The following is a 7,209-nucleotide window of genomic DNA, read 5'->3' on the forward strand; positions in this document are numbered from 1 at the left end:
CCCCCGTGTCGTTGACCTGCAGGTAGTTCTGAATACATTTCTTCAGCCGCTCGCACACCACTTCATCAGCCAAAAGTCCTACATCTAACCTCCATTGCGGGCGCTGGTTACTGTCTTTACTAACCTTCAAGTCAACCCAGTGCAGAGCATGGTCTGAGATTGTGATCGTCGAGTACCCCGTGTCCCACCACCCCTGCCAGTAAGGCCCTGCTCAAAATAAATAAATCAATCCGGGAGTACACTTTATGCACGTGTGAGTTGAAGGAAAACTCCTTCACCCTCGGCTGCCCAAATCTCCATGGATCCACCCTCCCATCTGCTCCATGAACCCTTTTAGTTCCTTTGCCATTGCTGGCACCCTGCCCGTTTTTGAGCTTGACCGGTCCAAGCCAGGGTCAATAACTGTGTTGAAGTCCCCTCCCATGACCAACCTGTGCGACCTGACTGACCCAGCCTTTCCTCAATCTAATCTGGTCAGTTACTCTAAGGTGCATCTCCTGCAACATTACCACGTCCACCTTCAGTCCCCTAAGATGCGCGAACACACGTGCCCTCTTGACCGGCCCAATTAACCCTCAAACATTCCAGGTGATCAGCCTAGTTGGGGGGGGGGCTCATTGCCCCACCCCTTCGCCGATCAGCCATCCCCTTTTTTGGGCCCGCCTCTAGCCCGTGCTCTGCGCCTCCACCGGTCTGCCCCCAGGCAGCCTCCACTCCCAACCTCCTCTCTGTCCCTTAGCCCAAGTCCCTCCCTCATCAGCAGAACATTTACCCTCCCTCCCCCCCCCCTCCCAGTAACAACACTCTGTAACCCAACCCCTTTGATAAACCAAACATATGCATCCCCCCCCTCCACTGTGCTTCTGTGAGCTAGCCCCCCCAGCTAGCTTGGTGGCCCCCATCCCTGGCGCCGGATAGTCTCCCACCTATAGTTCCCTCCCCACCCTCCCTCCCACTCACACAAACATACTCCAACATCAAACAATCCCCAACAGAAAAACGCCAAGATCTAAACAAGCACACCTCCATCCCCAACAGTGCAAATGAAACCCTTAACTCACTCAGCTCTGCCGCTGGTCCCAAATCAATGCAAAAGGCATTACAAACAGCTTTTAAATAGAACAGAAAAACAAAAAAACAAGAATGTTGAAGCAAAGTTCAAAGGTTCTCAGTCCACCAGCAATCCTTTCCTTTTCGCAAAGTCGTGTCACAGCCCTTTGCCGCTGGTTCTATTTCTCATTTTGCACGCTCTCTCTTGTACTGTACAACAAAGTGGGCTGCTGTTACTGTAAGATAAACATGATTCCATATAAAGGATTTCTGGCAGGCTGGGCATAGCTGAATGACATCTGAGCCGATCCGTCTACGTGCACAGATGGCCATATTACCCTGGCAGGAGACACTGTGGACATGAAAAGCACCACAGAAACTCAAATCTTTTTTTTTCTAACAAATCTGCTGACTTCTGCCACAGAATGACCTGGGTACCAGGTGTCAAACAGCAGACCTTACCTATTGATCCACAGAGACAATCATTGCTCACATCACTCTGGGCTGAAGAAATGCTCATACACATGAGGGGAATGATGGCACTATCGCATCTCATTGAAGATAGCAATACAGAACCTGCCATCAGTTCCCCTGATGGTTTAATAGCCTGGAGATAGCAGTCAAAATAACGGCGAGGCTAATAGGTGCTCTAAGGACCAAATGGTGTGGTACTTTCAGGGATAGATGTGTGGCTGAATGCCAATAACTAAACATTAATGTTCAAGGTGTGTTGCTCGGCCATCAGCTTTGTGAGAACACAAAAGAAGCACAAGGGATTGGGGCAACAGGCCGTGAGCCTGCTCCGCCATTCTGTCCAATCATGGCTGTTCATGGCCATTAACTCCACTTTCCGGACAGCTCCCCATTCTCCTTGATTCCCTGAGAGACCAAAAATAAAAACATAAGGAATGGGAGCAGGGACAGGCCATTCAGCCCTTTGAGCCTGCCCCACCCCGCCATTCACTGGCTGATCTTTTACTTCAACAATATTTTCCTGCGCTGTCCCCGTATCCCTTGATGTTTTCAAATATGTAGAGACCTATCGATCTCAATCTTGAACATCCCCAATGACTGAGGCTCCGCAGCTCCCTGGGGTATAGAATCCAAAGATTCACAACCCTTCTGAGTGATGAAACCTCTCCACATCTCAGTCCTAAATGATCCTGAGACCATGCCCCCATGTTCTAGATTCTCCAGCCAGCAGAACTGACCTCTTGTGTCTACCATGTCAAGATCCTTCAGATTAACATATGTTCAATGAGATCATTTCTCATGCCTCAAAATACAGACAGTATGCGCCAATTTATTCAGTCTCATCAAATTGGCCAACCTTCTCATACCAGGGTCCAATTTAGTGAACCTTTGTTGCATTGCCTCCAATGCAAGTATATCCATCCTTAATGGAGGGGGGGCGGTTTAGCTCAGTGGGTTGGACAGCTGGTTTGTGATGCTGAACAACGGCAACAACATGAGTTCAATTCCCATACTGGCTGAGGTTATTCATGAAGGCCCGGCCAGGTTAAACCACCACCAGTCAGCTCTCCCCCTCAAAGGGGAAAGCAGCCTCTGGTCATCTGGGACTATAGCGACTTTACCTTATCCTTCCTTAAATATGGGGCCCAGAACCTCACACAGTGCTCCAGGTGCAGTGTCCACAAAGACATGTAAAATTGTAGCAAGACTTCTTTGTTCCTGTACTCCAATACCCTTGTAATAAAGACCAACATGCCATTTGCTTTCCTTTTTTTTTTAAATATATTTTTATTCTCCTTTTTCACATTTTCTCCTGAATTTACACCCACCACAATAAACAATAATCAACAATAGATATGTCAATCCCCATAACAATAACAACGATCCCATCCTCCCACCAACCCCAAAACATCAGTCCACATGTTCACATAAACAAATGACAAAAAGGAATCAGGGATTACCCATAGTCACCCTTAATACACACAGCCCCCCTCCCCCCAACCCTCCCACCCATCCCCCAACTAATGTTCAATGTTATCCAGTTCTTGACAGTGCATAATGAATAATGCCCATGACTTGTAGAATCCCTTCGAGCTTCCCCTCAGTTCAAACTTAACCTTCTCAAGGGTCAAGTATTCCAACGGGTCCCCCCGCCACGCCAGGGCACAGGGTGGAGAGGCTGCCCTCCATCCCAGCAGGATCCGCCTTCGGTCGATCAACGAGGCAAAAGCTACGATATCTGCCTCCGCACCCGTTTCCAACCCTGGCTGGTCCGACACCCCGAATATGGCCTCCAGGGGACCCGGATTCAGTTCCACATGCACCACCTTGGAAATGACCCTAAAAACCTCCTTCCAGTAATCCTCTAGCTTTGGACAGGACCAAAACATATGAACGTGATTAGCGCCCGCCCCCCCCCCCCCCCCCCCCCCCCCCCCCCCCCCGCAACGTTCACACACATCTTCTACTCCTTCAAAGAATCGGCTCATCCTCACCCTCGTGAGGTGCGCTCTGTATACCACCTTCAGCTGTATAAGCTCCAACCTCGCGCATAAGGTGGAGGCATTTGCTCTCCGGAGCACCTCACACCAGAACCCCGCCTCCATATCCTCTCCCAATTCTTCCTCCTACTTTGCTTTGATCCCTTCCAGTGGTGCCTTATCCTCGTCCAAAATAGCTCCGTACACCGCTGACACTGCCCCCTTCTCCAGTCCCCTTGTCGTCAGCACCTCCTCCAGCAATGTGGAGACCGGCTCCACTGGGAAGCTCTGTATCTCCTTTCTGGCAAAATATCGAACCTGCATATATCTAAACACTTCTCCCTGCTCCAGCCCATACTTCGCTTCCAGCTCCCTCAATCCTGCAAACCGACCCCTAAGAAACAAATCTTTTAGCGTCTTAATCCCCTCCTCTTCCCATTTCCGAAAACTTCCATCCCACCTCCCTGGCTCAAATCTGTGGTTCCCCCGAATCGGCATTTCCCTTGACCCTGCCCCCAACCCGAAGTGTTGGCGAAACTGCCTCCAGATTTTCAATGAAGCTATTATTACCGGACTGCCATTTGCTTTCCTGATGGCATGCTGTACCTGCAAGCTTTATGAGATCCTGGTATGACCACATCCAAGTCTTTCTGAACATCATCATTTACAAGTTTCACCTCCTTTAAATAAAATTCTGCTTTGTTATTCTTACGAATGACGTGAATAACCTCAGGCTCCCCACATTTTACTTCATGTGCCATCTTGTTGCCCACTCACTTAATCTGTCCATATCTCTTTACAACATTGTGTGGTCCTCACAACTTACACACCTTGCTTTGTCCTGTCAGCATACTGAGATACAATACTCTTAGTCTCAAAGTAATTTATATACAGTAGATTCAAAGGATGTGGGCTCCGCTGACTAAGCCAGCGTTTACTGCCATCCCTAATTGCTTTTGAGAAGGTGGTGGGGTGTAGGTATGCCCACAGTGCAGTTGGGTAGGGACTTCTGGGATTTAGACCCAGTGAAGGAATGGCTGGGGCTTGACGGGGAGCTTCCAGTTGATGGTGTTCCCATGTACCTGCTGCCCTTGTCATTCCAGATCAGTGGTGGGCAATCTGTGCCCCATGGCCTACAAGCGGCTCATCAGGGTTCTGAGTGCAGCCCACGAGTAATTTGTTGATCATCGTTCACATACTCTTCAACGAGCGTAAATTCCACATCCTGTGACTGCTGAAGCCAATCTGCCACGACTGTTTGAAAACCAGCTGTCCCTACCACCAAAATAGCTTAATAGTAATTGTGAGTCGTGCTGCTGCAGTTCAATCAGCAAGCCCAGCAAATTGTGACCACGCAAACGCAGTTATCAAGATGACCTAATCCTGAGAGACTGTCTTGTTTACGATTCTAGTGCATGAGGGAGGTTGCACTTTTCAATGTTACTTTTGGCAGTAATTTAGTTTGTCCCTAATGGATCGCTTTGTAATGAAGTGGTGTGAAAAAGGAGTCAGGTGGAAAATCAAGAAGTAATTTGCAAGGTGATACCAGTTCCAGAAAAATACAATAGTCATAGAATGCCTACATGCAGAAGGAGGCCATTCAGCCCATTGAGTTTGCGGCAACCCTACGAAAGAGCACTCTAACCCTCTCGACTCCCCCATCCAACCTGCCCTCTCCCTGTAACCCCATAACTTCATCTGCACATCCCTGGACACTAAGATGCAATTTAGCATGGCCAATCCACCTAATCTGCACATCTTTGGACTTTGGGCGGAAACCGGAGCACCCGGAGGAAACTCACGCAGGCACGGGGAGAATGTGCAAATTCCACACAGTCACCCAAGGCCGCATTTGAACCCAGGAGCCTGGCGTTGTGAGGTAGCAGTGCTAACCACTGTGCCACCGTGCCGCCCCAAACATTAAGAGCCATTATGAAACGGACTTCCGGTGGCGGCCATGGAGGGGTAGCTCCCGACTATAATGGACTTTTGGACCTCTTTCTCCCAGTTCTTTTCAGATTTTATGGGATAAAGCAGTGAAGAGTGAGACAGGAAGGAGAAGTCCCCCTCCTGTGTATGGACAATTGGACCAGAAGTGGCCGTGTGAGACGACAAAGTCCTATAAGGGAGACACAAGCAGAGCTGGTAACACGGGACAGCATGGCGGAGGGCAAAGGCCGCGGGAAGACGGCACAGTGGTCGACGGAGCAGCTGGTGAAGTTTTTCACTGTTTTTTTTTCTGTTGTTTGTTTACTGGGGAATGTGATGCTTTTAAAATGTTTATTCATGCGGGGGGGGGGGGGGAGAGAGGAGAGTAAAAAAGGGAGACAGACTGCTTGGTGCCAGGGGTGGGAGCTATCGAGTCAGCATGGGTCAGCTGACTCTCGGAAGTGCAGTGGGGGGTGGACAGGTGTTAAGCTGGAGCTTGATTTGGGGGATTGGGTTTTTAGTGTTGTTGCTAGGGGGTTTGCTGCTTTGCTGACAGGGGAGGAATTTTACTAGGGACAAATGGGAGGTCAGGAACGGCGACAGCCCGAGTGGGGACTCGTGGAAGCGGAGGGCGCGAAGCTCGAGGCTGGCCTAAAAAGGGTGATGGCTAGTCGGGGGGGGGGTGCGGGGGGTGGGGGGTGGTTTGGAAGCCCCCGTCCAGGCTGATCACATGGAATGTGAGAGGACTGAATGGGCCGGTCAAGAGGGCTCGCGTGTTTGCGCATTTGAGGGAACTGAAGGCGGACATGGCAATGCTACAAAAAACACACCTAAAGGTTACTGACCAGATGAGATTGAGGAAGGGGTGTGTTAGCCAAGTGTTCCACTCAGGACTGGACTCAAAGACCAGGGTGGTAGTGATCTTGATCAGTAAACGTGTGGCATTCGAGGCAGGGAGAATCGTGTTAGACAAGGGGGGTAGGTTCATAATGGTGAGTGGAAAGCTGGAGGGGGTGAAAGTGGTACTTTTAAACATAATGCTCTGAATTGGGAAGACGTGGAATTTATGAGGCGGGTGTTGGGTAAGATCCCAGACTTAGAGTCACATAGCCTGATCATGGGAGGGGACTTCAACACAGTCATTGATCCGGAATTGGACCGGTCAAAATCCAGGACAGGGAGGAGGCCGGCTGCAGCAAAGGAACTGAAGGGTTTTATGGAACAGATGGTGGGAGTAGACCCATGGAGGTTTGCATGGCCAAGGGCGAAGGAGTTTTCCTTTTCTCACATGTCCACAAGGTATACTCTCGCATCGACTTTTTTGTTCTGAGCAGGGCCCTAATACCGAAGGTGGTGGATACTGAGTACTCGACAATTGCACTGTCGGATCATGCCCCACATTGGGTGGATCTACGGGTTAGTGTGGAGAGAGGGCAACGCCCACTGTGGAGACTGGATGTGGGGTTGTTAGCAGACGAGGGGTCTGTGGGCAGGTTAACAAGTCCATCCAGAACTATCTGGAAACAAATGATACGGAAGAGGTCTCTGCAGCGACGGTCTGGGAAGCTTTGAAGGCAGTAGTCAGAGGGGAACTAACCTTGATAAGGGCCCACAGAGAAAATGTGGAACAGGCTGAGAGGGATAGATTAGTGGAGGAGATACTCCAGGTGGACAGGAGATACTCGGAGGGCCTGGACGCGGGGCTACTGAGGGAGTGGCGGAGGTTACAGGTGGAGTTTGGGCTGTTGACCACAGGGAAAGCGATGGAACAGTTGAG

Source organism: Scyliorhinus canicula, chromosome 19 (genome assembly GCF_902713615.1).
Source record: "Scyliorhinus canicula chromosome 19, sScyCan1.1, whole genome shotgun sequence".
NCBI lineage: Eukaryota > Metazoa > Chordata > Chondrichthyes > Carcharhiniformes > Scyliorhinidae > Scyliorhinus > Scyliorhinus canicula.